General features: G+C 39.4%; 1 protein-coding gene across 1 annotated transcript in view; it reads right to left on the bottom strand.

The window, feature by feature from the left end:
• Positions 1–24967, bottom strand: part of NYAP2 (neuronal tyrosine-phosphorylated phosphoinositide-3-kinase adaptor 2) — a 308670-nt gene that overhangs the window by 181281 nt on the left and 102422 nt on the right. The gene's annotated exons all lie outside the window — the stretch shown is intronic.

The following is a 24967-nucleotide window of genomic DNA, read 5'->3' on the forward strand; positions in this document are numbered from 1 at the left end:
AGGTGAATTTAGAATAAGTGTGGGAGGATGGAGATAATAAGAATTAATTGCAGCCCCTATATGAACTGAATGGGGTTCCTAGGTGGCACTAGTAGTAAAGAACCTGCTGGAGGAGGAGACATAAGAGACACAGGTTTGATCCCTGGGTTGGGAAGATCCCCTGGAAGGCATGGCAACCTATTCCAGTATTCTTGATAGAAATTCCCATAAACAGAGGAGCCTGGCAGGCTATAGTCCATAGGGTTGCAAAAAGTTGGACACGACTGAAGTGACTTGGCATGCATTTGAACTGGAGGGAAAGAGCCTATAGCTGATCATACCAAATGTTCCCTTGTAAGTTTCCCCTAAGAAAGAGTCCAATAGCAGTCCTGAAAGAGCTCATCCCCAGATCTGCAGAAGAGCATCTGCTGAGCATAAGAGCTCAATTGTGGCAGCCATAAAATTTCTCATGGACAGCGGTTAGCTGCAGCCACCAGCCACAGAGTTCAAATCAGCTGCGGCATTTAGATCAAGGCCACTCTGCCTCTGGAAAGCTCCTGGCTAATGGTTGAGCATGATGAGGTATGGGACTTGGCTATTTCCACCTAGTGTGGAAGTCCTTGTGTCTGAGTTCTCCCATAGGGCTCGCTGAGCCTGCCCCATAGGTGCACCATGATCTGAGGCTCTTCCTATCCAATGATCTTTCCTTGCCCCTCTCCTTTCACAGGTGTGATGCTGCACTGTGGCCTGAGGCCTTCCTGCCTTTTCCTGTTCCCTTCTTATCCCAGGCATCCTCCTCAATAACTCTCTTATTCTAAATTCCATTTATCTTGGTGTTTGCATTCTGGAGGGCATGAACTGACTTACTTGGGAACAATCATATAATCTCTGACATTTGGAAACCAAAGAAGGAGGAAAGAGAAAGCCTAAAAACAGAAGTGAGACCCCAGAAATAAGAAATGCACGTGAAAATAGGGTAGACTCTTGCCTCAGACTGAGCATTTAAATGCTGGTTAGGGAAGTAAGAACCAACTCCAATACAGGAATACTTGGCTTGAAGTGAAAGTTACGTGGGCTGAAGAAGGCAGAGTCTTTTTGCAGTGAGACTGTAGCGCTCAAGATAGACTAGGCCTGACACATCTCATGTTATAAAAATACAAATAAGTTTCATAACACTGAAGTTAAACAAGTACACTTTTCTCACACAATGAAGGTGATATTGTGAGATCTAATTGTCTGTTGGTTAGTTTTTCTATTATAAAATAATTAAAGAAATAAAGCACTACTTAAATCAATGGAGGTTGTTTTCCTAGAAGTATGTATAAAATATTTGTAAACTTCTCCAAACAAGTTATTGGCTTATGAACAGGCTGGACATGTGCTCTGGAATCACTGAGTTGTGGTTTCTATCCTCAGCTCCATCATTTAGCACCTCTCCTTAGGCTACTGATCCCAAAGTCTATTTCCTTAAGAGATAAATAGTAGTACTGGCCCCATGGAATTATTATCAAGTTAACCTGAAATGCTACATTGAAGCAGTTACCACAGAATCTGACATATATTAAGCTTCCCTGGAAGGTCAGCTGGTAAAACATCTGCCTGCAATGCAGGAAACTCCAGTTCGATTCCTGGGTCGAGAAGTTCCCCTGGAGAAGGGATAGGCTATCCACTCCAATATTCTTGGGTTTCCCTCGTGGTTCAGACAGTAAAGAATCCTCCTTCAATGTGGGAGACCTGCGTTCAATCCTTGTGTTGGAAGATCCCCTGGAGGAGGGCATGGCAACCCATTCTAATATTCTTGCCTGGAGAATCCCCATGGACAGACAGTCTGGCAGGATATAGTCTATGGGGTTGTAAAGAGTCAGACACCGATGAGCGACTAAGCACAGAGCTGTCATATAATATTCAGTCAGTAATTTTAGCTTTGCGATTCCTTAAGTCCAATCCTCCAGAATTTTGTTTATGGGATCATCATTTACAGTGTTAGCATATATCTCTAAAAAGTGTATGGTAACACATATCCTCAACAGAACTTCACACAAAGTCAAACAGAATCTTACATTTAACTCAAAATAATCTAGACTTTTTCTTCAATACTTTGCTTCAATTTTTTTAAAGTACCTGTTGATCAAGACTGACAAAGAAAGGTACAAAACAGGAACTTTAAAACTGCTTTGACAACACTGTTCAACAAAGATTTTTACTTGTCTTGCCGTTTTCTTGAAAATCCATCAGCATTAATGTTTTATATCTCCTTCTGATAAATGCCTCTTTTCAGAGATGAAAACACAACCTCTGAGAAGGGTGAGCTGCCAAGGTGAGATGTCAACTCTAAGAGTGACAGAGATATTGCTTCTCTGTGTAGTTTTGAAGCAAACATGCCAATAGCTCATAGTCGAGTCTTCCTGGGAACCACTGGAAAAAAATAGAACCCTAGTTCATATGGTTATCCTCTTTCAAGCATATCTAGGAAGTTGGGATGCAAACTCAGGGGTTACCTAAGAGTTTGCTTGCTTGGATTTTTTTTGGCGGGGGGGAGGGAGTAACAGTTCTGTGAAAAGTTTTGTAGTAAAGAGTTAGTTGCTCAGCCATGTCTGACTCTTTGTGATCCTACAGACTATAGCCCGCCAGACTCCTCTGTTCATAGAATTCTCCCGGCAGGAATCCTGGCATGGATAGCTATTCCCTTCTCCAGGGGATCTTCCTGACCCAGGGTACTGGTGGCTCAGACAGTAAGAAATATGCCAGCAGTGCCGGAGACATGGGTTTGATCCCTGGGTTGGGAAGTTGGGAAGATCCCCAAGAAAAGGGAATGCATACCCACTCCAGTATTCTTGCCTAGAGAATTCTATGGACAGAGGAGCCTGGGTGGAGGGAGTGGGGGCTACAGTCCATAGGGTCACAAAGAGTCAAACAGTCCTGTGAAGCTAAGCTCAAAAATCCATCTCTGACCCTGATGCACAATCAAGTGTATTTATACCTTTGCAAAATTCTGAACCACCTGGAATTTTTTCTGTTGATTTTTTTAAGATGATTTGATCATATTAGGGAGAAGGAAAATTAAATCATAAAATAAATGGTGAAAGTCTGAAAGGGAAATGAAGACTGTATCTTTAAAGGAGATAATAAAACTTGCCTGTGGGCAAATTGACCACTGTTATCTGCTAACTATTCAAATCTCTCATGTTGGGCATTTTACAATGAATGAATAGAAGGAAATTAATGTTTTATTCAATAAAATAAGTAATTAAAAAGTTTATATTTCATGCTGTCTTCCTCTTACTTTCTCCACAGCTACATGGGGCCAAAAGCTAATGACCCTCTGCTGCCCCATGAGTCCCCACTATCCCACTTGCCAGGGGGCTCCTGATCTAGAACTTGTCATTCGCCCCCTCAGCAATGGCCTCTTGTAGGCATCATTTCCTACTAAAACAACACGAGCTTATGAAAAATTAGATATGGAAAGAACTAAGAGATTGGTATGTTATACTTTTCTCTCTTTTGACAGCAATATGCCCCAGCCCATAGTTAGACTTTTAAGAGAGCATGATTTATTACATTTTCTACAATTTTTGATGGATGGAAATTGTCATACAATTCATCTTCACAGTCCCATTAATCCTTGATGAGTACAAGTGGCTCTTTACATTCACTCATCTCAAGCTTCATGCAGGCAAGAGTCTTGTCTTCTTGCTCACTGCTATAAACACCATCATATTACAAGTGCTCAAACATTCATGCTTTACAAAGGACAATGTGAAGAAAGGAAGTAAGTCCACTCGGGAGAGAGAAGGATGGCTTAGGGGATTTTCTGCACATTTGTCATCTGTGCCTCCCTGGGATTCATTCTCTCTACTCCTGGCAATGGTAACTCCTATGTGGAGATCAGTCTTCTTCCTCTCAGTCTAACATGTTACTCAGCCAATCAACCCCTAAATCCCTGTGGCCACTATGACTATTGTGGAGACTGGAAAATTCCTCAAGTTGGTTGAACTACAGTAAACCCAGGTACTGTGTAGCAGCTCAAATGTGCCTTAACCCTCTTGCCAGTACAAAGGGAGACTAGTGGAATCAGGTCTGTGGCACTGTAGATCTAGACATGTCTGCAGCTAGATCAGGTGGCTAAGTGGTAAAGAATCTCCCTACCAATGCAGGAAACACAGGTTGACCCTTGGGTTGGGAAGATCCCTTGGAGGAAGAAATGGCAACCCACTCCAGTTTTCTTGTCTGGAAAATCCCATGGACAGAGGAACTGGTGGGCTACAGTTCATGGGGTCGCAAAGAGTCAGACATGACTGAGCACACACACACAGAGGTCAGGTGTAAGACCAATTTTGGACAAAATGGTGTTAGAATGAGTCTCAGTGTCCTTCTAGTGTCTTCTCTGTTACATTCACCCTGATGATGACCCTTTCTCCTATAGAATTGCTAGTTTGAGGTCTATAGTTCATGGGGTCACAAAGAATCAGATACATCTGACCACATAGATCAATCCTAGGACTCATCAGTTTTGTCAAATATTAAATTCCCTCTGTTAAAGCCCAGTATAGTTGGGTTTTCTGGCACTTACATTGTAATGCAGTTCTAAATGAACCATCACAATGCAGCAATTACTAAATAAATGTTAGTGGGGGCTAACATCTCAGAAATGTAGTTGCTATCAGGAAAGGACCAGGAATGACACAAGGCAGGAAATTAATGTGTCATTTTTATTTATTGCTTGAAAATACCCTTTCTATTTAACAATATAAGTGGAAGTAGTTAACTACTGAATATGTTTGGCCCAAATATATGTTTTTACTCATGCAGCACACTTTGATGTGGAAACTGGGCTCCAGTAACATCAAACCGTGTCCATATTTTCTTTCAAATTGTTCACTCACCATTACCATTAATGTCTTCCCTGAGCCCAAGTTGCTTATTCAGAGCCATAATATGTGGATTTCTTGCCTGAGGCTCAAACAGTCATTTTCACCACTTCATATCCTCAGTGATATCTGTTTCCTACTTTTGTGCTACTAATATCTTAACTCTCTCACATTTTTTTCCAGACATCAATTTCCTGTGTCTGGCTGTTTATTGATGCTTCTCGGGTCTTAAGGTCAAGTGTTAAAAATGGGATCATTACATATCTTTTTATTACCCGCTGTGGTGACTTATAATAGCAAAACAAAACAATGGGAAACAAAGAAACCTGTCCCAAAAAGAAGGGATGAAGTTTCTATTAACTTTAGATGTTATATTTAAAACTGATATACTTAAGCAACAATTGTATTCTTTCTCCTTACTAAAAGATATTTTAACTCTGCCTAAAATTTGGTATCTCAGAAAGAATATTAAATGTGTGATCAACCATTGACTAGCTATCTAATTTTAGATGGGCGACTCATACTTTCTGAACCTCCATTACCTTTGTCTTTAGGGAGGTATGAAATACTTTCCAGAGTTATTATAAGTTAAAAAAGATCAAATATGTCAAAGACACCTAACAAGGTACCCTGTGTAAGTTGAGTACATTTCCACTATTTGGCACCATAAAAGAAAAAATACTTTAAGAGTAAAAATACATGTTGCTTATTTCTCTAAGGGGGCTTTGGCAATAATCATCAGGTAATATACTCCCAAGACCAAACTGGGGGCAAGGGGAAAGGGAAGATCCTGCTTGAAAATGGAAAAGTAATAAAAATAAATAATCTATATTTTCTGTCATAATTATAAGTTAGGTATCATACAGAGTTAAGCAGATCTTTTAAATGGATTTTATGGTTATTTCTGTAAAAAGTATGATAACTCAAGATTTTTCTGAAAGTTAGGGCTTAAGGTAGTCATGGCAAGTGAGTTATGCTTGCAAAACAAATATGTCATTATTTATCATATGTGCTTATTGTCAAGAGTTTGAAGGTGATATTGTGGCCCATTGATTGGTCCTTAAGTGAAGAACTTAGAATGGGGAGTAGAGAGATTTTTTAAAACTTTATCAACGTTCTTATTATTCACTTCTGAGGTTCTAAAAAGACAGAACTGAAATCTAATGCTTATTAAAGGCATAACAAATTCTATGGAACATCTTTAAGAGATTTAGTTTTACTTGAAATATGACAAGTGCTTTTAAGATTAACATATGCTATTATCTACGGTACTTTGAAATCTAAAATTAAAACAGTCCTTATTCCTATACACAAATAAGACTTCTCTACTCTTTAAAGTGTCATGGCTTGAATAAGAGTGTATGGAAAATTCAAATCAAATCATGATATTCAGATTCAACTTAGAATATAGTTTACAGAAGTTCACAATGTGGGAGATCTTTTCCAAAAATTCAACTGAAGAAGGGGAAGTTCTGGAAAATATATGTTTTATTTGTATCTTCAAAACTAACATAAGCTTTGAATATGGTTTGAGAACATGCCAAGTTTTTACAAATGAGTTTAGCTAACCATATGTGGCTCATTTCTCAATCTAGAAGTAGAGGCTAGAAATGTAGAATGTTAACATATAATGGCCTGGAGCTTCCTGGGCATAAGGCTAACATAATGCCAGTTTAAAGTATAAAGATAAGTTTGGTTTCCTAAAGGTATCGTTTTTATGGAGGAAGAAAAATTTCTATGTGTTGAGCCACTTAATTCATTGACACACTATTTATTCATGAAGTATCTGAGTGCCTACCCTTGGCTGGGTAGTGACCAGAGCAGAGAGGTCCCTATTCTCAGGGCATCACAGGCTATTGAACCAGCATGATTTCAGCCTCATGTGATCAGATGTTCTTTCAGGGGAAGTACAAGGCAGGTGCAATGGAAGCACAAGTCCTGGGGCCCCAACCCTGGCTGAAGGTCTGGGAAGTCCCTTGGGAAGAAGTGACTCTCCAGGTCATGCAGAGTATTAGTAACACAGAGACAAGGGACAGCAGTGGAGAGAAGAGAATGTGTGTACTAACAGCTGAAATCAAGAGAAAGTGAAAAATTATAGACGTATTTGGGCAGAACTTCACTGGACCTGTTAGTCCCATATTTCAATGCCTGGAACTGTGCTTGGCTCAAATAGGAAATCCAGTAAGTATTTATTAGCGAAATGAATGGAGCAATGTGTGTACGATTGGGCATAGTTCAAGAATAACTCCCAGATTTCTTAAGCACACTTAATGATATTGTGCTCTATGTGCTTCCCAGGTATTACTAGTGGTAAAGAACCTGCCACCAATGCAGGAGACATAAGAGATGTGGGTTCGATTCCTGGGTTGGGAAGATCCCCTGGAGGAGGGCATGGCAACCCACTCCAGTATTCTTGCCTGGAGAATCCCATGGACAGAGGAGCCTGGCAGGCGGCTATAGTCCATGAGGTCTCAGAGACACAACTGAAGTGACTTAGCACACACATTTTGCTCTATTTCTTCCTTTGCTTCAGTTGCCATTTTCTTAGTTTATGATGAAGGAGAAAGGAAAAATCTGTGAATATTCACATGCTGTTAATTCTTATCCTTGTTATAAGAGTAATCTGAAGGCAGGGATCAGTTTAATTCCTTCCTCTCCATTTCCCCTGGCCTGCTTGGTTTTAGGTGCTCATCAATTCTGGGCTAAATTAATGCAATTGCCTCTTAGCGGATCTTTCTCCACGGTGCCGCCAGATTTATCCTTGTAAATGCAGATTTGCTCATGTCACTCCCTAAATTAAAACCCTGTGATAGCTTTTCCATTTATTCAGGCTAAAAATCCAAACTTTTATGTGACACTCAAGGTTTTTTTCAGATTTCGATCCTATACCAAATCTCATCTGCCATGTTTTCTCCCCTTGACCTTAAAATCACCTGAACACAAGTGTTCCCACCTTAACTTTGTTCCAGATGGTTGATCCAGGGATAGAATTCAAGAGTGACTATGTGAGGAAGGGCGGCAATGACTTTTGAGGACACAGGCAGGTTAAATTGTGACCTCAGCCAGCAGTCACACTGCTCTGTCTGCTTGAGCTTCTTCCTTTGGCTAAATCATGTTTAAAGACGTAATTCAAGAACTTCCCTGGCCATCCAATGGTTAGGACTCAGTGCTTCCGCTGCAGGGGGCGCAATTTTGATCCCTGGTCAGGGAACTAAGATCCCATACGCCATGCAGCCAAAAAGAAAAAAAAGAAAAAAAAAAAAAAGCAATCTAGATGTGGTTTTTTGAGGAAGGTTTATACTATAAGTGCGCTCGGTTACTCAGTCATGTCCGGCTCTTTGTGACTCCATGAACTGTAGTCGGCCAGGCTCCTTTGAATTAAGAGCCGGTCTCTTCAAGTTTGATCGCCACGCCTCTCTGTGGCTGACAGACGGCTCTGTCCTTCTCCATATCAGAGGGCCTCCTTCAAGACACTCTACAGTTGTCATCTGTGAGTTGATCTCTTCTTGTCTGTGGGCTATGTGAGGGACAGACCGTGAATTATTTGCAGCAAGTGGAAGTTAAGTGGAGATAATGGAAGGGAGGGAAAGATATGATCCATGAAAAATTGCTTGATATTTTCAGAGCCTTTCTTTTTAAAAACTCTTTTGAATTGAGCATTTTCAAACTATCATTAGAAAGAAAAGTTTTCCAGGACATTGTGGAACTCAAATATCCAATAATTATTTTCCCTGTTCAAACAAAACAGGCTTCTAATAGTCACCTGTCATACTATGTATAGACTGTTTGGATGCCTGAAATGACAGTGAAAGTTTAGAGAACTAATTTTTATTTAACAAATCCCTGGATTAGATAGAATTCTTATACTTTGTAAAACATTTTGACTAACAGCCACAGCACTCTGAATGCCCCTGGCCTTTATGCTGTGAAGACTGAATTGTATGAAGAATCAGTTAAATTTGCCCTCAAAACTGCTTATGTCAATTGTACTTGTTCCCGTAACTATATTATCAAATAGTATATAAATCAAAGAAATGTGAGTTTGAACAATTAGTGAGAGTGTCTCCAAAAACTTTGTTAAGAAACTATGTCAATGGTTTTTAAGATACTCCGTATAAGGAGTATTACTGAAAAAAAAAAATGGTGTTATTGGATGTGGTGAGATTAGAGTAAATTTGTTAAATCTAAAAGGAGTCTGAACTATGTTTATTTGTTTGTTTTTCCAAAGGTCTTTAAATCTGGACTCAGCTTTAAAGAAACTGAAACTAAATTAAAAAGTGAAAACTAATAGACGTATTTTGTCTATAAAGATTATATGGAAATCCAATTAGGGAAAGCACACATAAATCAAAGACTATATTTCAAAATTTGGTAAACAGTGTGTATTTACTTAACATTTTGAAGAGTTTTATATGGGTTCATGTGTTCCTTTTTTAAAAAAAATATTGCTCCAATTTTTCAATATTTTATTTAATCAGATCTTCTATATTTATATTCTATTAAAAAATCATCAAGCAAAGAGCCTGGCACACAGTAGTTTCGATAAGCCTCAAAAAATGCTGATTTCCTTCCTCCCTACAAAAAAAAAAAAAATCCCACAAAATTATCCACTAAAGACTTAAAGATAATTGATTCAAAGTAAGTTGTTTTGGAGATAGCCATTGACCTACAGGAAGTCAAACTTTTATTCAGGTAGAATTGTGTATAGTCGATGACATAGTCAATAAAATAATGTAAAAAGTTAATTTATTCATAGAAAATTATTTGAACAATTACATTCTTGAAGGTACTTTGGAAATGGCTCTAGAGGTAGAACATATTTTCCTAATGGTGATGACATACAAAGCAATGCCCTGAATTCGGGAAAGTGAAAAGTTGTTTGGTCGTGTCTGGCTTTTTGTGACCCCATGGACTACAGTGCATGGGGTCACAAAAAGCCGGACATGACCGAGTGACTTTTCTCCAAGCCAGAATACTGGAGTGGGTAGCCGTTCCCTTCTTCAGGGGACTTTCCCAACCCAGGGGTCGAACCCAGGTCCCCCACATTGCAGGCGGATTCTTTACCGGCTGAGCTACCAGGGAAGTCCAAGACTACTAGAGTGGGTAGCTTATCCCTTCTCTAGCATATCTTCCTGACCAAGAAATCGAACCAACCAGAGTCTCCTGCATTGCAGGTGGATTCTTTATCAGCTGAGCTACCAGGGAAGCCCAAGAACTGGACAATTCAAGAAAGCAGCAGATGTTACTTTACCATTTCAAGATATTTTCTCTTCTAATAAGGTACAAATCAGCATTTGGGTACCTAATGACTTTCCCAGCCCAAACCATTATTAATGACATCACATTAGATGCTGACATCACCACTGAAAGTTTCTGCTATTGTTTTTTGTTCAGATCTAGCAAAACATGTATCACATTTTGGCAAGTCTGTATTATCCATATTGGCAAAAAGAAATTTGGATAGCCCAAAGTTATTTTTCACATGATTTTATACCCCCCAAATAATTTTTCCTTGAATTTGTAAAGTTCCCAAGAACAAAACCATCTACCTATTCACCGACCTTCTACAAGTGATGTGAGACAATTTGCCAAGAAAAATCAGGGAACCAGAATAAAAAAGCTGTAGTGTCAGCTCTGTCTTAAACATAAGGCATTCACCCTTTCCAACCACTTGAACTATACTCTTCTGTCAGTAATGGCATCTTAAAATTTAATGGAATGATGCTCTAAATGTTTTGGGTAAAAGGAAACTTCAAAAGTATTATAGAAAGTACCTACAAATGCAGAGTATTTGAACACAGTGAAATATTACTTGCAAACTATTTTGCTCAAGTCTCAGAAATATTGTGCAGTTTAAATAGAGCTATGAGGCTGAAATGGTGACTGCAGCCATGAAATTAAAAGACGCTTACTCCTTGGAAGAAAAGTTATGACCAACCTAGATAGCATATTCAAAAGCAGAGACATTACTTTGCCAACAAAGTTCCGTCTAGTCAAGGCTATGGTTTTTCCAGTAGTCATGTATGGATGTGAGAGTTGGATTGTGAAGAAAGCCGAGCACCGAAGAATTGATGCTTTTGAACTGTGGTGTTGGAGAAGACTCTTGAGAGTCCCTTGGACTGCAAGGAGATCCAACCAGTCCATTCTGAAGGAGATCAGCCCTGGGATTTCTTTGGAGGGAAGGATGCTAAAGCTGAAACTCCAGTACTTTGGCCACCTCATGTGAAGAGTTGACTCATTGGAAAAGACTCTGATGCTGGGAGGGATTGGGGGCAGGAGGAGAAGGGGATGACAGAGGATGAGATGGCTGGATGGCATCACTGACTCGATGGACGTGAGTCTGAGTGAACTCCAGGAGTTGGTACAGGGAGGCCTGGTGTGCTGCGATTCAAGGTGTCGCAAAGAGTCGGACACGACTGAGTGACTGACCTGAACTGAATGAGGCTGAAAGGGAATAATACACTTCAGAAAGTTTAAGTTCCAGAATAATTGTGAAAAATGAGCTGTCAGTGAATAAAAAGAAATCGCTGTTTCATCTTCCGTATCAAACCAATAATCATCATGTCTTTCTAAATAGTATTTTCAAATTATTCAAATACAACTAAGTTTATCTTCCCTAAATGTTTAGGTAATATTATACTGACAAATGGTTCACGGCATAATGACTGTTTAGGACACCTTCTGTGTGTTATGTTATATGTGTTAGTCGCTCAGTTGTGTCCAACTCTTTGCAACACCATGGACTGTAGCCTGCCAGGTCTCTCTATCCATGGAATTCTTCAGGCAAGAATACTGGAGTGGATTGCCATTCCCTTCTCCACTTCCCTAAAGGTTAAGATAATATTGTATTGACAAATGGTACACAGCATAATGACTGTTTAGGGTATCTCGATTTTGGTAAATCCAAGCCCAGGCCCTCAGTAGAGCTCACCTCAAAGTCTTTTTCACTAAGATTGTTACCCTCTAATGAGGAGACCCTTACTTCTTCATCTGTGATTCTCTCCACATCATTAGCTATATACTCTTCCTCTGGTTTTCTGACTCAGTCTCTCTCATAGGATTTTCTGACATACACTCATCCTTCTTCTGCATTCTCCATTGGCTTAAGCTCATTGACAATCCAGAAGATTCCAGGCTACTCTTTCTTTAGAAACACTTTCCTTCAAACCTGTGTGAGTTCCTGCCCATCTCTCTCATTCTTTCTCTTTTTCCCTTTCATTTTTCCTCTCTCCCTCCCTTCTTCTTTCCCCTTTTACTCTACCTTCCTGCTTTTCTTCCTTCTCTCACATTCATTTATTAAGTCATTCATTTATATTTAATTTGCAAATATTTACTGAGCATCTCTTTTGCATCCAAAACATTGTTAGCTGCTGAAGATGCACCTTGAAACAGGACATAAAATTCTCAAAAGTCTGGCTTCCTTTGTGACTGATCCACAGACTACACCCTCTCTGTGTCTATTGTTATCTGACTTCTACCACTGAAGTCTACGAAATGGTTTCCTTAAAGAACACATTGAAGGATGAAGCAGCGGCTGTGCTTTGCTGGAGCAGACGTGAAGACATACCCCACGCCCAAGGTAAGAGAAACCCAAGTAAGATGGTAGGTGTTGCAAGAGTGCATCAGAGGGCAGACACACTGAAATCATACTCACAGAAAACTAGTCAATCTAATCACACTAGGACCACAGCCTTGTCTAACTCAGTGAAACCAAGCCATGCCTGAGGGGCAACCCAAGATAGGCGGGTCATGGTGGAGAGGTCTGACAGAATGAGGTCCACTGGAGAAGGGAATGGCAAGCCACTTCAGTATTCTTGCCTTGAGAACCCCATGAACAGTATGAAAGGCAAAATGATAGGATACCAAAAGAGGAACTCCCCAGGTCATTAGGTGCCCAATATGCTACTGGAGATCAATGGAGAAGTAACTCCAGAAAGAATGAAGGGATGGAGCCAAAACAAAAACAATACCCAGTTGTGGATGTGACTGGTGATAGAAGCAAGATCCGATGCTGTAAAGAGCAATATTGCATAGGAACCTGGAATGTCAGGTCCATGAATCAAGGCAAATTGGAAGTGGTCAAACAAGAGATGGCAAGGGTGAATGTCGACATTGTAGGAATCAGCTAACTAAAATGGACTGGAATGGGTGAATTTAACTCAGATGACCATTGCATCTACTACTGTGGGCAGGAATCCCTCAGAAGAAATGGAGTAGCCATCATGGTCAACAAAAGAGTCCGAAATGCAGTACTTGGATGCAATCTCAAAAACGACATAATGATCTCTGTTCGTTTCCAAGGCAAACCATTCAATATCACAGTTATCCAAGTCTATGCCCCAACCAGTAATGCTGAAGAAGCTTAAGTTGAATGGTTTTATGAAGACCTACAAGACCTTTTAAAACTAACATCCCAAAAAAGATGTCCTTTTCATTATAGGGGACTGGAATGCAAAAGTAGGAAGTCAGGAAACACCTGGAGTAACAGGCAAATTTGGCCTTGGAATGCAGAATGAAGCAGGGCAAAGACTAATAGAATTTTGCCAAGAAAACACACTGGTCATAGCAAACACCCTCTTCCAACAACACAAGAGAAGACTACACATGGACATCACCAGATGGTCAACACCGAAATCAGGTTGATTATATTCTTTGCAGCCAAAGATGGAGAAGCTCTCTACAGTCAACAAAAACAAGACCAGGAGCTGACTGTGGCTCAGATCATGAACTCCTTATTAGCAAATTCAGACTCAAATTGAAGAAAGTAGGGAAAACCGCTAGACCATTCAGGTATGACCTAAATCAAATTCCTTATGATTATACAGTGGAAGTGAGAAAAAGATTTAAGGGCCTAGATCTGATAGACAGAACGCCTGATGAACTATGGAATGAGGTTCGTGACATTGTACAGGAGACAGGGATCAAGACCAAGCAAAACGGCTGTCTGGGGAGGCCTTACAAATAGCTGTGAAAAGGAGAGAGGCGAAAAGCAAAGGAGAAAAGGAAAGATATAAGCATCTGAATGCAGAATTCCAAAGAATAGCAAGAAGAGATAAGAAAGCCTTCTTCAGCGATCAATGCAAAGAAATCGAGGAAAACAACAGAATGGGAAAGACTAGAGATCTCTTCAAGAAAATTAGAGATACCAAGGGAACATTTCATGCAAAGATGGGCTCAATAAAGGACAGAAATGGTATGGACCTAACAGAAGCAGAAGATATTAAGAAGACGTGGCAAGAATACATGGAAGAACTATACAAAAAAGATCTTCATGACCCAGATAATCATGATGATGTGATCACTCATCTAGAGCCAGACATCTTGGAATGTGAAGTCAAGTGGGCCTTAGAAAGCATCACTACAAACAAAGCTGTGGAGGTGATGGAATTCCAGTGGAGCTATTTCAAATCCTGAAAGATGATGCTGTGAAAGTGCTGCACTCAATATGCCAGCAACTTTGGAAAACTCAGCAGTGGCCACAGGACTAGGAAAGGTCAGTTTTCATTCCAATTCCAAAGAAAGGCAATGCCAAAGAATGCTCAAACTACCACACAATTGCACTCATCTCACACACTAGGAAAGTAATGCTCAAAATTCTCCAAGCCAGGCTTCAGCAATACGTGAACCGTGAACTCCCTGATGTTCAAGCTGGTTTTAGAAAAGGCAGAGGAACCAGAGATCAAATTGCCAACATCCACTGGATCATGGAAAAAGCAAGAGAGTTCCAGAAAAACATCTATTTCTGCTTTATTGACTATGCCAAAGCCTTTGACTCTGTGGATCACAATAAACTATGGAAAATTCTGAAAGAGATGGGAATACCAGACCACCTAACCTGCCTCTTGAGAAATCTGTATGCAGGTCAGGAAGCAATGGTTAGAACTGGACATGGAACAACAGACTGGTTCCAAATAGGAAAAGGAGTATGTCAAGTCTGTATCAATATACATCCTGCTTACTTAACTTCTATGCAGAGTACATCATGAGAAACGCTGGACTGGGAGAAACGCTGGACTGGAATAAAAACAAGCTGGAATCAAGATTGCCGGGAGAAATATCAATCACCTCAGATATGCAGATGACACCACCCTTATGGCAGAAAGTGAAGAGGAGCTAAAAAGGCTCTTGATGAGAGTGAAAGAGGAGAGTGAAAAAGTTGGCTTAAAGCTCAACATTCAGAAAACGAAGATCATGGCATCCGGTCCCATCACTTCATGGGAAATAGATGGGGAAACAGGGGAAACAGTGTCAGACTTTATTTTCTGGGGCTCCAAAATCGCTGCAGATGGAGACTGCAGCCATGAGATTAAAAGACGCTTACTCCTTGGAAGAAAAGTTATGACCAACCTAGATAGCATATTCAAAAGCAGAGACATTAGATTGCTGACTAAGGTCCGTCTAGTCAAGGCTATGGTCCAGTGGTCATGTATGGATGTGAGAGCTGGACTGTGAAGAAGGCTGAGCGCCAAAGAATTGATGCTTTTGAAGTGTGGTGTTAGAGCAGACTCTTGGGAGTCCCTTGGACTGCAAGGAGATCCAACCAGTCCATTCTGAAGGAGATCAGCCCTGGGATTTCTTTGGAAGGAAGGATGCTAAAGCTGAAACTCCAGTACTTTGGCCACCTAATGCGAAGAGTTGACTCATTGGAAAAGACTTTGATGCTGGGAGGGACTGGAGGCAGGAGGAGAAGGGGACGACAGAGGATGAGATGACTGGATGGCATCACGGACTCTATGGACGTGAGTCTGAGTGAACTCCGGGAGATGGTGATGGACAGGGAGGCCTGGCGTGCTGCGATTCATGGGGTCGCAAAGAGTCGGACACGACTGAACGACTGAACTGAACTGAACTGAAAGAACACTCTTTCCTTGCAAAGTCTATAATCTAGGAGATTTTCTTTTTTCTTTGTCTAGATTCTTGTTGGTCTCTTTAGAGCTGTTTTCACTCTTTTAGACCACAGCTGCCTTCTGAAACGTCCCATTTTTCTTGGCTTCCCTGAAAATGTCCTCTGTTATTTTTTCATCTTTCTGGTTGCTCCTGCTTGTTATCTTTACTGTTTTCTCTTCTTGCCCTCAGGCTTCAGTATAAACCAAGGTTCTGTTTCTGTTATTGTCCTTTCTCTGTACATGTCCTTGACAGCTATCAATTTTCAAGAGTTCAACATTCTATTCTATTCATATGATTTCTAAATCCAATATTCTATTGTTTCTTAAATTCTGAGACATATACTTGCACTCCCCACAAATGCTGGGTATTTTCAAACTGATGTCCCTTTGATACACAAGGTCATTATTTTCCAAAACCAATTCAGCATAACCTCTCACTTCCTTCTATTGAAACTTGGTGTTAATAGCATCTTCATGCTACCAGTCACAGAACAGAAATTACTAAGCAATTTCACACCTAAAATCTTCCTATGTACATTCTGGTCAGTAAATCCTTCCTCTTCTCTTTGGCTCTCACATTGGTCTCCTGTTTTCAAACCATCAATGAGGCTTTAATTAACTTTTTTCAAATTACAGCATTTTATTACTTATATTATTTATTTATTTATTTATTTATTTTTTATTTGACTTTACAATTCTGTATTGGTTTTGCCATACATTGACATGAATCCACCACGGGTCTCCCATAGTATCAGGTATGCTTCTTTGCACATAGAAAGTAACATGTAAATGTTTAGAAATTTAAAGTTAATTTAGACAATAATGAAAATGAATATAGAGTAAATTATTTTAGCTCAGTATTTCCAAATGTATATTAAATTAAAGGATTAAAACTGTCTAGAAATTTCTTCAATAATAAGTCTGTAAAACCTTTTTTTTTTTTTAAATAGAAGTTTGGTTTGGAAGAAAGTGAAGAGGTAAAGTGAAGTTTAGAGAATTGTACCTCTTCTAGAAATTCCCAGCCTCTAAAGAAGACTGAGCTCAAGGTCTACAACTGAATAAATAATCAAGCCATTGTTTTTCTAGGAAGTACTGATAAAGTGAAAAAAAAATCTATAGTTGTTGCATTTACAGAAAAAGACGCTATAAATTTCACACAGACAGACAGACATGCATACACACACACACACACTGTATGCATGCTTTTTCCACCCTAGTTGGGAGATTTCTGTTTCTAGCTCTGCTTGTACATTACCATATGACCATTAGGCCACTGGAGAAATCATCTCCAAATAGATTCTTTCACCTACCACTAGGGTAGTATTATAATACCTTACCCAGCAATCATTCATGATATTTGTGGCATTAAAATGTGAGCATAAAACAAAGTCAGGTTATATTCATGAAGTGTTTTTCCTATTTAAAAACAGGAACTTTTTTTTTTTTTTGAACACACTATCTTGGCAAACTGGTAAGTCTGAGAACTATATTCCTTGGCATTTTTAAAGTTCATTTTAAAAAAATGCCTGCCATTTTAAAATCCAACCTTCTATCTCTCATCCATATAATGAGTGACTTGTAAATGGAATCACTAGAGATACTGCTTAAGAACAAAACACTTATTCATAGATGCATTATTTACTCTAGGGAGTGGCCGGTGTGCTGTCTTTATACACATCGGGTTTACATCTGCTTAATGCACCCAAATGTAATAATATAACAGACTGAAATATAGATGCCGTAGACCGCTTATGCAGAGGTCGGAAGCTTGGCTCTGCTCTTCTAGAATGACTTTCCGGGAACAATTTCCCAGATTGGTTTCCTTCAGACAAAATGATTGAACCGAATGCTCCCTGTCAATGCATGCACTTGGATTATTCACTTTAAAGTGCAACCCTTAAGGGCTTCAGGGTCCAGTGTTAAAAATTTGCTTTTGATCAAACCTCATCCTCTCCAACACATCCTGATTCATAACAAATTAGAAGCTATTATCACAACAGTTTAGCAACAGTTTTAATGCCCACAGTGCATCTTAAAATAAAAAGAAACAATTTCCCCATTATAATGGATGCAGTATCTTAGCTGGCCTCATTATAATATTTATCATCTGTTATTTGTTGCCTGTGTTACACAATAGTGAAAAATACACAGCCCCCCAGGGTTTACGGTTTAATGGAAAGCACATGTGAATTTAAGATCTACCTTATTGAAATAAACCCTTCTTATGCACATCTAAGGGGAGCAAGGACATATGACTTTGTGGCTGTCTTATTGAAAAGGAAGTTTCTTGTTTTCTGAGGAATGGTTCAACTTAAGGAGGACAATTAACATAATGATTCTTTGGCAAAGGTTGATTTTTACCGCATTTATAACTGTCATTTGTGAGCATCTAAGTTTTTTTAAGCATTTGCAAGCTTTGGATTCCAGATTAGAATCACCAAAAGAGATTTTCATTGCAACTCAGTTAGTTTAAAAAACGGAAAAATTGGTAAATTTTAGGCTGACTTAGGAATATGTAAGACACAGTGTTAAATATATGCACATTCCCTGGCCACTCAGTTTTCTGAAATCTTTTCCTCAAATATTTCATTTTTTCTTCCTATCTCAGCCCCCTCTCTCATAGTCAGAACCTATCCTTTCAATAACCAGTAACTTCACTCCCTCCATAACCTTAACTTTAAGCATCTGTATCATTGACTACCAAAACCTGTTTTTTGTTTTTGTTTTTGTTTTTGCTCACTACCTCTGTTTGCTTGATCTCAAACCTCCTTTGACACTTTTTTGAAACCTCTTGTCTACTAGTCTTGCAATCATCTCCATGTTTCTCCTCAATTGCTTTAAAACGTGTTTCTGCGAGCAGCTTCAGTTTTATGAACAATTGTTATTATCACTGCTTGGCAACTAGCCTCAACACCCTTGTCCTTGTGCTGTAATATTAATATGATGAACATGGGTGTATCAAGTGCAGAAGTCATGATCAGTCAGTCTTGGGTAATAGCAGCAAGGCCGTCATCATCACATGCAGATGACCGCAAGCAAAGAACAAGATTTACTCTGCAGCATTCTCCTCTCATGGTTCTCCCAGAGCATTGCTAGGTCAGTCTACTGAAGTTCCATTAAACGGAACACTCCCTTGCTCAAGTGCCCCTAATAGTATTTGATCTTAAAATATTTTCTAATGTGACAACACCGTACACATGCAAACTTATTTTCTGATACTATACTTCTCAATATCCTTTCTTTGCTGATAATCCCCTTCAAAAACACAGATACCTGATTAATTAACAACTTGCTATTTAAACTCATAGTTATTGAAGACCTGTCTGTGCCAGCTAGTGTACTAGGTTCCAGTCTTTCAACAGAGACCAAGATTGTTTATCTTTCCCAAACTTAAGAGACTAGCAGAACCAGGTGATCAAGACTAATGCCAGGTGATAAAGAACCTGCCTGCCAATGCAAGAGACAGAGGAAGTGCAGGTTCAACCCCTGGGTCGGGAAGATGCCTTGGAGGAGGGCATGGCAATCCACTCCAGTATTCTTGCCTGGAGAATCCCATGGACAAAGGAACCTGGCAGGCTACAGTCCATGAGGTCACAGAGTCGGACATGACCAAAGCAACTCAGCAAGCAAGGAAGAAAACAGAGTGAAAGTGAAAGATGTGATGAAAGAAAGTGGACGGGACCTGCTTTAGACAGGGGGATGAGGGGATAATTCATTCTTCACAGAAGATATCCTTTCCACTTCTGCAAATTCTACATGTCCTTTAAAATATACCATCTATTCATCCTTCAATTCACTCACTAATAGCTATTTCTCTAAGCTTCTCCACTTTCTTAGCCCTCAGAAGTGCAAATATAACAGATTTTTTCCCAATTAATTTCGTAATTTTGAGTTTTTGTTCCTAAATAAATTAGAAGTTCCTAAAGTGAGAAAGAGAGAATCAGTGCTGTCTATTACGCTTATTTTTAGCTCGCATAGGTCCTAGCACAGTCCTGAAATTTTAGAAGACTATATTGACAGAAAAATTGATCTACTAATATTTCTTTATAAATTATCAAAATAAGTACAAGTGTAAAATTTTTACAGTGAAGAAGTTAAATGAGCAGTACTAGTTAAATTCTATGTGATAAGCAAATAAATACTTTCAATTTTTTTTCCCAGCCAAATTTAAAGAGTTTAGATAAAGATGCATTGTTTTGGGTTGGTATTACTAGCTTTGATGATAGTGGTATAAGAAATATAGATATAAACAAGCTGCATATATTTAACATTCTTGTGAATCCAGGCTAACAAGATCTGCTCTCCCTCACCCTGCATAAGGACGTAAGTAAAGAAGTGATTACCTTGTGTATACAAGTTCGAAGAGCAGAAAGCAATCTGTGCTGTGCTAAGTCACTTCAACCATGTCTGACTCTTTGCACCCTACTGACTGTAGCCCACCAGACGCTTCTGTCCATGGGATTATCCAAACAAGAATACTGAAGTAGGTTGCCATGCCCTCCTCCAGGGGATATCTCCTCACCTTTTTTCCCACTGTACCTCAATTCCCAAGGCATCATTAACATAAATAGAAAATAACTTTCCCCTACACAATATGACCAAGTTCAGACAATACAAAAAAAACAAAAACAAAAAAAACTCATACCTTGACAGATACATGTGGAAGGTCTATTTTCAAACCATTTCTTTCAAACCTCTTTTACCCTTTCTGAGACACAGTTTCTTGGAAGGAATGAAATTTTATGTCTTGATTTCTGGTATCTTCCCTTCAAAAACCACAAGCAGGTTCTGGAGCAGAAATGAATGGCTAATTGAGACAATAAGGTGAATCCAGCCAAACTGGTCACTTCAAAGTAAAGTACTAGTGACTGAACCTAGGAAAATGAGAGGGTTTAATGTGTCTGCATGCATCACTGCAAATGACTCATTTCTGCCTTTTGAAATCATCCTCAAAATCAAGCAAACTAATACTTCCCTTTTTCACCCAGAGATCTAGAGACTATTCACAGAAAATCAGGTGACAGAAACTTTGGTTCACATCCAGTTTTGCGGGGAGACACACTCATTGAGTAATTTGTCTGGCTCAGTGAATGTCAGTGAGGTATGTGCCACATCCCTCATGTTCAAGGAACTGCCAGTGCTCCCACCAATTTGGGTTTATACAATATTTGCCTTCCTGGGAGTACTGAATGCTGTCATACTTTTCATCTGATGTGTCCTCACGAGCACATCCCCATTTTACCAATTAAATAACTGAGTAATAAAGAATGAAACTAGCAAGAAGAGACTTGGATTGGAAGTGAGATTCAAGAGGTAACTGGAAACATGGGCATAATTCATAGCTACTGAATTCCACTTTGAGTGGCTTGGGATGTCATTGGGGAGATTTCCAGTTACACGTGGAGCTGATTATCCTGGCTAGGCAGAACATCTGCACTTATCGTCCCAACTCCAAGATGACTTCACATTGCTGGTTTGAAATGAGTCACAATAGAAATATTTATACAGGTGGGAACTTAGCAAATGTCACCCATCAAGGCTCTTTTTTTTTATTGTCCAGGTAAAAGTGATTGTTAAAGTTTTGGTAATTTAAACAGAAGAGTGAGATGGTGTAAAGTTCCATGTTAATAATGGGAGTTGAAGGGTAAGAATGTGTGTGTGTGTGTGTGTGTGTGTGTGTGTGTGTGTGTGTGTGTATACGTGCTCAGTCATGTCCGACTCCTGGCAACCCCATGGACTGTAGCCCGCCAGGTTCCTCTGTCCAGGACATTTTCCAGGCAAGAATTCTGGAGTGGGTTGCCATTTCTAAAGGATCTTTCTGACCCAGGGATCAAACCAGCATCTCTCGTGTTTCTTGTGTTGGCAGATTCTTTACCACTTTGCCACCTGAGAAGCCCCAGAGCAAGAATAAAGTGAGATAGATCAAATGGTCAGGCCATTGTGCTAATCTTGGAGAGACCCCAAGTGACTTGAGATAGGGTGGTGACCATGGATACAGAAAGAAAAGTTTTCTTGCAAATCTGCTGTTAAGAAAACAACTCTGCTAGTCATGTTGGGAAAGTATAAAAATACTTTTGTGTAAAATCTCCCATTATTTTTATGTTGGTCTTTCTGTACACCATGTTTAGGTAAACATGGTGGTGAGCAGATGTTACTCTTCAGCTTTCAGTTCACCGCCCTGAACCAACCCATCTTCTTACTGAGACAGAGTATAATGACATCACTCTTTACTAATATATGCTTTGGAAATACATTTTAAATGCTCTTTTTAAAAAACATAAAAGTTGTTATAAAAAATGCTATTTTCCCTCTAAGCCTCAATGTAAAAAAATATCTCTCATAAAAGGCAGCCTCCCTACATTATCCTATCCTAAATCATGGTAGAAGAAAGAGCTCTGAATTAAAGATCAAGAACTCTTGACTTCTGGTCTTGGCTTTGTCAGGCATTGAATCTCTCTGATCCTCAGTTTTGTCAACTACAGAATGTGGATAATAACACATCTGCTCTCAGTGTTGTCAGGCAAGTCTAGCAGATACAAAGTAGCATATATAAATTGGGTAAACAAAATCCTACTGTATAACACAGGGAACTATATTCAATATCCTGTGATAAACTATAATGGAAAAATATGAAGAAGAATGTATATATATATATAACTATCACTCTATTGTACAGCAGAAATTAACACAACGTTGTAAATAAAGTATACTTCAATGAAATAAATTTTTTAAAATGTTCTTATTTTAGCAGACCCTACTTTATACTTTATACTTTGCACCATACTGACAGAATACATTGTGGAAATAGCATCCAAATGTAAAATGAGTATTTTACATTTATACAAGATACATTTATTCTTCAAGTGATATGCTTGTCACAGTGTCCTTGTGAATATGCCATATAGTATGATTATACCTGCTTTATGAATAAAGAAACACACCCCAATTGGGAAATGGACTGGTAGAGTCAATTCTGAAGCAGACCCCTTCTATAAACACTCTGTGTCCTGTGTGGAGTCACATGGCTCACATTTGAATTGAAGATTAATGATCCCAGGTACTTCATTTAATGAAGATGTGTGTTAAACGAGTGCATGGATTAAATTACCTGTAACAATAATGGTAGTGATATTGAAATCATAAACATCTATGTATAAGGTATTATCCTATACATGACTTACACATGACTTATTGATCCTATATATGACTTATCTCCAAACAGCCCTATGAATTAGAGACTATTAATTGTCAATGCTTTACAGATGGAATATGACCTTTAAGGAGCTTAATAATTTGTATGAGGTCTTAGAGCTTGCAACTAAGTTGCTTTTGAACTAGGCCTGCCTGTCCCCAGAATTTGTGCATAGGCTTATGACTCATGGATCATGGGGATTTTCAAAAGAAAAATTCTAAGTATAGACTCATAGATAAAAACATAATGAGTGGTTAAAATAGTGTGGCCTCTGATGGCCCTGATACAGATGCTTCTAACAAACAACAGGCAAAGGGGTTGCCGGTATGACCTGTGGACTTTGCTCTTCCTGTCACACACCAGTCCCATGGGCCATGGGGTAGTCAATATGTGAGGGGGACACATTTTTGCCCTTGATCTGCCCCACTTGGTTCCTGGACTCAACCCACGTCCTTTTGATCCTTACCACCACCTCCTCCATTACATCTGTTTATCATTTCCTGTTCCACAGCCAGACAGGATATAAGTTTCTAATCTTTTACTACCTGAGAATATGCAGACAATACATAATAAAAATACAAGGTTAAGTAATGAGCTTCCACAGGGTAGGGAATCTTTTATTGCATTGAAGGAAGTGTCACAGAATCAGTGAATTTTACAGTGAAGATGAGCCTTCCATGGATCATACCCAATCTGGAAATGTCTCCTGCAAAATTCAGCAGTGCTACAAGCATCTCTCATGGCTTGAAACATCACTAACTACAAAGAAAAGACTCCTGCTCAACCCACTGGGAAGAACTCATCAATAGCAGATGGCCTTGCAGCACATGCATTAAAGGAGGAGGAAATTTTACTAAGTTCTTTCTAAAGACAAACTATAGTAAAAATTATAGAATTACAGTTGGTGAAGTTTCTAGAGTTAAGTATGAATTTCAAGGAGCTGCTGAGCGATATTTGTAAATGTACAAAATAAATTCTCTGATATAAAATAAATATATAAAATGAATTCTGATATAAAATAAAATCAGAGACACATAAATTCTCTGATATAATACCTATAATGAAAGAAGAAGATAGTTCAGACAGGTGGGGTGATAGTGTTCCACAGGAGATGTCATGCATGCATAATAAGAATGTTAGGACCACAGTACCTGAGGAAGTAGAGATGGGTTGAATCAGCAATGGGACCTTCCCTTTAACCACAGTCCAGCCAAAGGATTCACTATCACTACCTCCTTAGAAAGCAAGTTGATTGCAATTTATCCCTTGCATCATCTTTCATGGAGTGTATAGACAGAAGAGCTTGGCAGTCTACAGTCCCTGGGGTCACAAACAGTTGGACACAGCTTAGTGACTGAACAATACCAGGGGCTTCCCTGGTGGCTGAGAGGGTAAAGCGTCTGCCTGCAATGCAGGAGACCCGGGTTTGATCCCTGGGTCAGGAAGATCCACTGGAGAAGGAAATGGCAACCCACTCTGGTACTCTTGCCTGGAAAAATCCCATGGATGGAGAAGCCTGATAGGCTACAGTCCATGGTGTCGCAAAGAGTCGGACACGACTGAGCAACTTCACTTTCACTTTACATAATCATGTTACTGTTAATGCTGCTAAGTCACTTCAGTCGTGTCTGACTCTGTGCGACCCCAGAGACGGCAGCCCACCAGGCTCCCCCGTCCCTCAGATTCTCCAGGCAAGATCACTGGAGTGGGTTGCCATTTCCTTCTCCAATGCATGAAAGTGAAAAGTGAGAGTGAAGTCACTCAGTTGTGTCTGACTCTTAGTGACCCCATGGACTGCAGCCTACCAGGCTCCTCTGTCCATGGGATTTTCTAGGCAAGAGTACTGGAGTGGGGTGCCATCGCCTTCTCCACTACTGTTTTTTTTTTCCCCCACTACTGTTAATAAATAATAATTATTCTGTAATATGGTAATTTTATTTAACTTTTTCCCCCACTTTTAAAATCCTGAGTTAAGAACTCTTCAGGCACCATTAGGAAGGGACATTGGATGAGCCAGATGGTATTCAGAAGACCCCAAGCTT

This window comes from Oryx dammah, unplaced genomic scaffold (genome assembly GCF_014754425.2).
Source record: "Oryx dammah isolate SB20612 unplaced genomic scaffold, SCBI_Odam_1.1 HiC_scaffold_27, whole genome shotgun sequence".
Classification (NCBI taxonomy): Eukaryota; Metazoa; Chordata; class Mammalia; order Artiodactyla; family Bovidae; genus Oryx; species Oryx dammah.